Source organism: Carlito syrichta, unplaced genomic scaffold (genome assembly GCF_000164805.1).
Source record: "Carlito syrichta isolate Samal-C Ts95f unplaced genomic scaffold, Tarsius_syrichta-2.0.1 Scaffold307204, whole genome shotgun sequence".
Taxonomy (NCBI): domain Eukaryota; kingdom Metazoa; phylum Chordata; class Mammalia; order Primates; family Tarsiidae; genus Carlito; species Carlito syrichta.
Genome location: NW_007251300.1, coordinates 151922 through 162147, shown reverse-complemented (window position 1 = coordinate 162147; position 10226 = coordinate 151922).

The following is a 10226-nucleotide window of genomic DNA, read 5'->3' as shown; positions in this document are numbered from 1 at the left end:
CCAAGGCTGGTCTCAGAAGGATATGCATGTTCCCAGTGACAAGGCTCGAGTCCCGGGGCCAGGTAAAGGAGCAGAGTTGAAAGCAATGTGACCATCACGTGTCATCAATGTGCTTGTAAACACACTGATAGAAATTTGATTAATTGACTTGCTTGCTTACAGAACTGTTTGCTGTACAGCCCCAGAGGGCGGTTTCTTTCAGCACGACCCTCCGCCATCGGTGCCACACGGGCGGACCCTTTGCTCACCTACCCGCCGCCATCGGTGCCTCCTATGAGTTCTAATAAACCGATATCCTTTCCTGCTGGACCTCTGTGTGACTTCTTTGGAGTATGTAAAGGAACTTAGGTGCCAGCCCTCTCAGCTTTGGGGTTGCCACATTGCAGGTGTTTGGCTTACGCAGGCGAGAGTGCGTGTGTAGATTTCAATTTTTATTCCTAGTTAACAACTGAGGGCCTTCCACAGCCGGCGTAAGTATATGCATTAACTCATGCAATCCTTCCAACAATCTGGTGAGGTGGGCGCTAGCTCCTTTTTATGAATGGGGGAATGAGGCACAAAGCAGTAATTTTTTTTGGTGGACACACAGAAAAGGGGCTTAGAGAAAGACCGGGCATGGGACTCACACACAGAGCTTCTGATTTCAGAGTCCCCAGCCCTTATCATTCTACCCTACTTTCTCTGACAGCTGTCATATGCAGCCCTTAATAAGGCCCAGCTGTTTTGTGATTCAGTCCCACACAGAATCACATTCGAAATGCAAGTCCATTAGGAATAAAATTGTACTGTATATGGGATTCATGCTAAATGAGATTTTAGGGGCTCTTGCCACAAAAACAAAAAGAGGGTAACTCTGTAAAATGATGGATATGTTAATTAGCCTTACTGTGAGTAAAAGTTTACTATCTGTATCCCATGACATTAGGTTGCATACCTTAAAAATGCACAATAACATTTACTTTTTTAAAAAAATAGCCGGGCTCGGTGGCTCAGCCTGTAATCCCGCGCATTTGGGAGGCTGAGGTGAGTGGATTGCCTGAGCCTGTGGGTTCAAGACCCGCCTGGGCAGCAAGACCTCATATCTACAATAAATCAAAAAATCAGCCGGGCATGGTAGCGCATGCCTGTAATTCTGGTTACTTGGAAGGCTGAGGCAGAAGGATCGCCGGAGCCCAGCAGGTCGAGGCTGCGGTGGCCGGGAGCAGCCACTGCACTCCAGTCTGGGCGACAGAGTGAGACTCCAACTCAAAAAAAAAAAAGAAAGAAAGAAAGAGATACAAGTCCAGCAGGGAGAAAAAAAATGAAAGCAATTTACATCCCTAAATCAGATTCTCAAGGAGGTACTAAAAGGGAGACACACACAATATACCGTAAATTTTCTGAAATGCCTTTTTCTTCGTCTTATTTTAAATTTCTCTTATAGGTCTTGCTCACTCCCAACTCCCTTGAAGTTAAGCATGCCTCTCCACCTTCTCACCCATCTAAACTTTCTTTTGAGGGATAATTTTCTATCTTTTTAAAAGGAAATCTCGGTCGGGCACGGGGGCTGTAATCCCAGCACTTTGGGGGACTGAGGCAAGAGGATTGGCTGAGCCTGCGGGTTTGAGACCAGCCTAGGCAACATGGTGAGACCTCATCTCTACAATTTAAAAAAAAAAATTAGCTGGACGTGGTAGCATGCACCTGTAGTTCCAGCTACTTGGAAGGTTGAGGTGGAAGGATCGCCGAAACTCAGCAGCTGGTCGACGCTGGGGTGGCCGTGAGTGTGCTACTGCACTCTGGCCTGGGTGATGGAGTGAGACTTCAACTAAAGAAAAAAAAAAAGGAAATCTCACTATTCTTTCTAGCTTCTGCTTCTTAAATTATTCCCTTCACTGATTATTATTACCCCAGTTTCATAATATGTCCAAACATAATTTGGAAAGAGAGAGGAGGATGTCTGGGAACAGAAAAGAAACCATGGATATTTGTGTATTAATATTTTTCTTTGTCACATACATAACATGGGTTCCTAAATATTTCTTTTAAAAAAGTTTTTACAGATCTGAAACAAAACTGGAAAAGTTGAAACAAAGCAGTGAGTTTTTTATAAAATCCAAAGTATTTAATTTAAAGAATTGCGCTTTATTATGAGAGTTTTGAGCTTAGGTGATAGTTTTGTGGGGGTTTTTTGTGTTTGTTTTTTCTAAATACCCTTATAGCATAAGATTAAGGGGGGAAAATTGAAAAGTCACAAACCTAATGTTGCTTTTCAAATTAAAAAAAGAAAAGCTGGTCTATGACATTTGAAAGCCTTGAACCAGGGAAAGGTGACAAAGGCAAAATAGTCTTAAAACATAAGACATTGCAAACTACAACTGGTTGCTTAGCTAAGGAACTGCAGGATGATGGAAGGAGTGTGTTCCAGCTTCCTAGGGCTGTTGTCACAAAGTACCACAAATCCGGTGGCTTACAACAATGGAAATATATTCTCACAGTTCTGGAGAACACAGGCTTGCCATCAAGTTGTCAGCAGGACCTTTCTCCTCGTGAAACTTATAGGAGGGAATGCTTCCTTGATTCTTTCTAGCTTCTGGCGGTGGCCTTTGATCACCAGCATTCCTTGGGTTGTCTGTGTATCTCTTCAGTCTCTGCCTCCAATATCTAATTCATAGAGGCTAAATGCTAAAGCTCTTAATTATCTTGCACAAGAAGTCCGCAGCAGGTGGGCCCAGAGTTAGTTCTGCCTCATCTTCTCCTTGTAAATGCACTAGTTATATTGGATTAGGGCTCATCCTGTGACCTCATCTTAACTTGATGACATCCGCAAAGACCTTGTATCCAAATTTGGCCACATTCCCAAGTCCTGGGAGTTAAGACCTCAACATATCTTTTTAAAGACACAATTCAATCTATGACAAAGTGCATAATCCAATGGGAAAGAGATTTTGCCAAAGCAGATTTGACTCACCTCTTCTTGAGTAAGGAGTCTAAAATAGGTCCCCATTCTCAAGAAAACTGCCTTCAGTCTCTGAAACTACAGGAATGGAAACAATCATCCAAGGTGAGAGAGTAGAAAAGGATCAGAAGAGGGAGGAGAATAGGGCCCTGAAGAAGCCAACATTTAAGAGGTAAAATCAGGAGGAGGCACCCATAAAGGAAATGCAGAAAGAGTAGCCAGAAGGATTAAAAGGGAACCAGGTGAGCTTGATGTCACAGAAGCCACTGACTGAGAGGAGTTCACAGAGGCAGAAGTGGTTATCAAAGTCAAAAGTCATAGAGTTCAGGTAAGAAGAGGACAAAAAACATGTTGGATTTGCCAGTTAGTAGGGAATTAGTGGCCCAAATTAAAATGTTTTCAGTGGAGTGGAAGAGGAAGAAGCCAGAGAATACTGAAGAATGAATAAGGAAGAAAGTACACATCATCTCACTCTTAAGCGGACTCTGAACATTCACCATAATACTATGAGAAAGGAATTGGCAGTAGTTGGAAACTGCCAGGGGAGGGAGTGGGGAGGAGCACATGACATGAATCAGGATGCCTGATCTCAAACCAGGTGAAATGGAAAACAAAGGGAGGCTCGAACTTTACCTGTATAATGACTGCTGGCACACCTAATCCTGAATTGTACCCCCACAGCTTAAAAAAAAAAAGAAAGAAAGAAAAGTGGACATAACATGAACAATCTACTCTTTACAAAGACTTGGCCATGACAGGAAAGAGCACAATAACTAGAGAGAAGAGTGCATAAGGGGAAATTGTCATTATTTTGCAAGATGCGACTTGAGCATAATGCAGGCCCAGGAGAAGGACCCAGTTGAAAACAGACTGGAAGGGCAATAGAAAATGTGTCCTCTGGAAATGCTTTCTGCCACAAGTAGTAGAATGTCTAACCCAGTGGCTAAATGATAAAACTCTTAATTATCTTGCACAAGAAATCTAAAGCAGGTGGGCCTGCGGTTAGGTCTGCAGCTCAGTGGTGTCACTGTTCTGGACGAGTGACTCTGAATTTCTCTTGATTTTTCCTTTATGGTCATAAGAAGAATCTTACAGTCCTAGGCATTATCTTCTCACATAACCATGTTCAAAAGCAGGAAGCAGGACACCCAGGTTGGGAGATAGAGCTTCCTCTTTTTTTTTTTTTAAGTTGGAGTCTCACTCTGTCGCCCAGGCTGGAGTGCAGTGGCATGCTCACGGCCACCGCGGCCTCGACCTGCTGGGCTCAGGTGATCCTTCCACCTCAGTCTCCCAGGTAGCTGAAACTTTAGGCATGCGCTACCACACCTGGATTGTTATTACTATTATTGTTATTTTATTTATTGTAGAGACAACGTCTCACCAAGTTGCCCAGGCTGGTCTTGAATTCCTGGGCTCAGGCAATCCTCTCACCTTGGCCTCCCAAAGTGCTGGGACTACAGGCTAAGCCATCACCCCTGACCGAGCTTCCTCTTATAGGGAGGAAAAGTGTCTTACCCAGAATCTACCCAGTACACTTTCCCTTAGGTTTTGTTGGTCAGAACTGGGTCATTTGGTATATTAAGATTACATTTGGCCGGGCTCAGTGGCTCAGCCTATAATCCTACCACTTTGTGAGGTCGAGGTGAGGGGGATTGCCTGAGCCCAAGGGTTCAAGACCAGCCCAGGCACCTTGGCAAGACCTTGTCTCTACAATAAAACAAAAAAATTAGCTGGGCATTGTAGCACATGCCTGTAGTTTTGGCTACTTGGAAGGCTGAGGCGGAAGGATTGCTGGAGCCCAGCAGATCAATGCTGGGGTGGCCGTGAGTGTGCCACTGTACTCCAGCTTGGGTGACAGAGTGAGACTCTGACTCACACACAAAACAAACAAACAAAAAGATTATATTTGGTATTTCTGTAATGACAGTCTAGTGCCTTTAAAAGTGTATATTTTTCCCATGTAAGCAAATTTTGGAGGTGGCAGTCCAAACTCAGCATGGCAGCTCTACTTCACCATGTCCTCAGGAACTTAGGCTCCTTCCTACTCATGGCCCAAGATGGCTGCTCCAGCTCCAACTCTCACATCTACATAAAATTTCCCTCCTCCAGAACACATTCTAGAATTATGCACATTACTTTTGCTTACACAGGTCAATATTTAGTCACAAGCTACAGCTGGTTGATGGAAGTGTGGAGTGTGTAGTTTTTATATAGAATGGTCATGTACCTAGCTAATAGTCAAGATTCGGTAACAGAAGAGGAGTGCAGACACCGGGGGTCATGTTGCAGGAGAGCGTGTAGAATAGTCTGAGAAAGTGGTTATCTGTTTGAGGTTTTTTTTTTCCTTCCCAGCCTCAGTAATGAGAGGCAGGCAAGGGAAAAGCTGGTTGGAAATGATAGCTGGTTGCTCCAATCAACTAGGCCTGCTCAGAAAGATCTAAGACTTGGCAAATCAAGGTCCTGGAGGACCGGGGAAAGATGGACTCTGACGTATGTGGATATCTGTGTGTATGCCAGGGTTGGATGTACACAGTGTTATAGATTGTATAAATATCAAGTATTCCATACATATATGGGAGTCCCCCTTTATATGTAACTTCACTTTCCATGGTTTCAGTTACCTACAGTTATCTGCAGTCTGAAAATATTAAATGGAAAATTCTAGAAACAGTTCATGACTTTTGAGCTGTATACCATTCTGAGTGGCTTGAGGAAGTATTGTCCTGTCCCACTGTGACCCACTTGGGACCCAAATCATCCCTTTGTCTGTCATATCCACCTTGTATGTTCCACCTGACCAATAGTCAGTAGCCCTCTTGGTTATCAGATTGAAAAAATAGTATCCAGGCATATAGTGTTTGTACTATCTGCATTTTCAGGTACCTTCTGGGGGTCTTGGAATACATCCCTGGGAATAAGGACAGTTTACTGGAGTATAGAAAGCAGAACATTCTACAGGACAAGGCTGCTTTGGCCTTTTCAGGTTTTTGTTAGCCAAGGTACCTTTATCTCTCACCACTTTCTCTCCTCTCTGCCCCTTTCCTCCATGTAAAAGTCCCATGGGATCATATACCTAGGTTCACTACATAGCATGGGGTTAAGAGCCAATAGGTTATAGCCATTGAACCAGCTTTGTGGCCTTGGTCAAATTATGTATCCTCTTTGAACCTCAGATTTTTTTGTCTGTAAAATGGGAATACTAACAGCATCTACTTAGGGTTAGCTTGAAGATGAAATTAGATAATACCATTCCAAAATGGCAGCACAGAAGGTTTCACTCCCCACCACAGAAAACCAAAACGAATATACAGCACTGAGATATCACCAGCAACATCCCAGAGCTCAAATATAAGAATGAGACCATTCCTGGGGGCCCAGAGAAGCATGAAAAACTCTAAGCAGATGGTAAGAGAAACGGACTCCTGTATTGACAATACTACTCCTGGCACCAAGCACACAGAAAAAATGCCCCCCTCCACCAAGGTGTCTACACTGGAAAAAGTGAGATTGAGGTTGACAACCAGTTCCTCGCTCCTCCCCTCCTCCCCATTCTGGGACCCCTGGCAGGAGAACTGCCACTGGGAGTGTCTGAAGGGAGAAAAATCCATGAGGACAGTCAGAGACAAAGGGGGAAAGCAGGCCTACCGTTTCCAACCCTGGAAATTCTCCTCTGCAACTTGGCCAAAGGAGATGCCCAGTTGGAGTGGCTGTTCATCAGCACCATGCTGTAGGAGGTTGGTTCCACATGGTATGAGCCCCCAGCCAGCCTTCCCATCCTTTGGGATCTCCCCATTCAGGTCCAGTGGCACACTGATTCTTTGCTAGACAGAGGTAAACCTGGGCTAACTGCACCATCTAGTGCTGAAAAGGCAGGGGCCTAGTGGATTGTGGGAGAGAAAGAAAATCAACAGGTAAACGAGATCGTGCAGGTAAGTGTATAAGCAATCGGGCAACCCCTTTGGGTCCCTTTCGCTGTGGGAGCTATTCTGTCCTCTCAATAAACCTTACTTTCTAAAAAAAAGATAGGCAGTCTCACTTTGCTCAATAATGCAGTTCTGTAAAAATGATCCTGCAAGCCAAAACCCTGCAAAGGGATCCTAATTATCAATGGGAAAATTGCAACTGTTCTATGACTTTTAAAAATGTGTCAGAATATTAAAAGCTCTCTTACTGTTATAAATATATAGAGAAATGGGGGAAAAAGGTGTAAACTACTTACTAAATGAATTAGTAAACTGTCGCTCACATTGGAGCAAAGTGGCATGATTATGGCTTACCACAGTCTTGACATCCAGGGCTCAGGCAATCCTCCTGCCTCAGCCTCCCAATTAGCTGGGACTACCAGCATGTACCACTACACCTGGCTCATTTTCAAATTTTTTGTAGAGGTGAGGTCTCACCGTATTGCACAGGCTGTCCCATACTTTATTTTCTGTGCTTTCAATGTTGTGAAGTATTTTCGAGAGTCTTTTAATGTGGATTTCTTGCCTACACCATTTCCTCTAGAACACCTTCGTTGTTTTCATCATGACTTCCTTCCTCATTTACGTTTGATAAGTTCACCTTTACTAAGTCTCTCTGGCTGCCCATCTGGAGTCGAACAGTGCCAGGGTCAACACGGCTGCCCATTTCTTCTATAAGTCCACGGATCTTTGGTTTAAACTTCGCTCCCACCGTTATTACCTTTTTCTTTGTTTCACTTTACTGAAAAATTCTACTCTCTATTTTTGTAAATGTCACATGGAGATAAGGAGGCAGCACGACTATATGCTCTGCTGTCAGTGCATAAACTGAGTAACAGCTGTCTAGTGACCGTCCCTGACAGACCGCCGAAGAAGGGGTGTGTTTGGTCACTGACCGTGGTGTGCATCTGTGATTTGCATTGTAATTTTAAAGGCTGAAAACCTGGCCCCATAGCTTGTACTTAGGCAATTACTCACAGTTCATATACTATGGTAACCAAAACTTGAACTTGTTATTGGGGGACTGGTGTTATTTAACTAAACCGTGATAATTGAAATCTGTGCTGTGGCCAATGCCTGGCATGTAGTTAGCATTTAGTAGGCTGTTTTATTTCTATCATCATCATTATCATTTTGATTATATTTCTATGGTTTCTTCTCCTCCCCATGAGCTAGTAGAAGAAATCAGCCCGAGAGCAAGGGACTGGTACTGGAGGTGGCAGACAGTCCTGTATTTTTAGCCAAGAGTGTAAATGGCAGTGTTCGTAATCTCCATTGAGTACTCCAGCCAAGGTCAAAAGACTTATTGGCAGAGGTCTGAGAAGAGGTTCTGGAGAATACTAGCAAGTGGGCAGAACTCAACAGCAGAGAGCCTGGGCAGGGCCTGTTTCCGAGAGGAGGGAAGCAGATGGTGTCTGAGAGGTCTGTTCACAGGTTTGGCTGGAGCTGCAGCCAAGGCTCGGAGCGGGCAGCCGGCAGGAGGAAGGCAGGGCTCTAGGTTGGATAGAACCCAGGACAGGGAACTGGGCACAAGAGCCAAGGAAGAAAAACAGTTGCAGCGTGTGGGAGAGAGAGAACTTGGCACAAAGACTCAGGCGTAGGGGCAATTGCTGAGTTCAGGGGGTAGCAGGGAGGAGTGAGAGCACTGAAGCTCAGGCCAGCAAGGAGGTGACCCACAATGGAACCGCCACAAGGCGAAAGAGAGGAAGTCGAGGCTTCTAGGATGATTCCTGCCCCATATGTGTGATCTTGGAGCCCAGCCATGGGAGACAAAGGTGATAAAGACGCTTGTCAGCCTGACCTGTCTGTCTTGAGTCATCTGCCACTACGAAATGCTGCTCCCTTCCTCCCGGCCACCTTTATCAGCCTTAGTAGATTTCATCGAAGACCTTATCTAAGAGTGATACACTCAGCCAAGGCAGGCGCCCAGTTGGCAATGAGCATTTGACCTTCAAGTAATAAGAAATAAACGTGGAAGGATAATGACTCAGATACACATTTTGTTGACAAGTTTTGTTAAAATGCTTGTGAAATGCATATGCATGGCATGGGGTTACACTCAGGCACATAACTAAACCTGACCAAGGTGACTCCACCTTCCTCACGTAGAAGATGTTCCATAGATAGTTAGTTCAGGGCTGCTATGGTGATCCTCTGTGCCATCAGGGACTAGGTTACCCTGGTGTCCCCTGTGTTCTGCCTCCATGCCATCTTCAGCATGTATCAGGCTGCCAAATGACACAATGCCAGGGGACCCTGTTCACATGACACAAGGATATCTTCTGTTGGCGTCTCCAGATCTACTCTCCACCCTTCCTCAACCTGTTGGGCGTCCTGAGGGGCTGACCTAAATGGATTCTGTCCCTCGAGCTCCCTTGCCCTGTGACTTCCTGTGGGATTTGGCCAATGGAAGGCACTAAACACGGGAGACCGTGAGGTGGGGGTGACTATTCACACAGGTCGGCTGAACCCCAACAGGAGGGCTGTTTTTTTGGGCCCTCCCAGTCCTGGAAAGCGCTCTTCCCCTTCGTCCTTCCAGGCTAGGGTGGTAGAGCCGGCCTGCCACTGAGGATCCCAGGATGCTGCGTCAGCTCTTAACCGTGAGCCCCTAACATGGGCTGCACCTTTTCAATTAGTGCCTTCTGAAAAACTCTCCCCCGCTACCCTATCAGAGAGGGTGTCTCTGTCCTGCCAGGACTCCGCCTCACCTTACTACACAGTGGCTGTGCCCAGTGGGGGTGGGGTGTGGCCATATGCCACGGCCCAGCATGGGCCTTTCATCCTCAGGGCTGCAAGGTGGCTATTTTGCCTCCAGAAGTCCAAGTTGGATTCCAGACAGGAAGAAAGGGCAAAAGATGCCAGGTAGCGCTTTGCCAGGAAAACAATAGCTTTCGAGGAAGTCCCAGACTTTTACTTTCCCGATAGCTTGAGGCGAGTCTTTTCCGCATGGGCATAGTTCTACCCCAAATGAAACAGTGTTTCTATCAGAAAGGAAGAAACAGAGGAAAGTTATTAAGTAGGCCACCAGCAGTTTCTAGCACAATCTAGCACATTTGGACTTTTAAAAAAGTTATACCCTGAATTGTACCCCACATCTTTAAAATAAAAAATTGATAGGAAAAAAAAGTTACAAGTAACTTACTGTTATAATTCTTTTTTTTGAGTTGGAGTCTCACTTGGTTGCCCAGACTGGAGTGCGGTGGCCGCTCCAGGCCACCGCAGCCTCGACCTGCTGGACTCCGGCCATCCTTCCGTCTCAGCCTTCCGAGTAGCCGGAATTACAGGCGCATGCTACCATGCCCGGCTAATTTTTTGATTTATTGTAG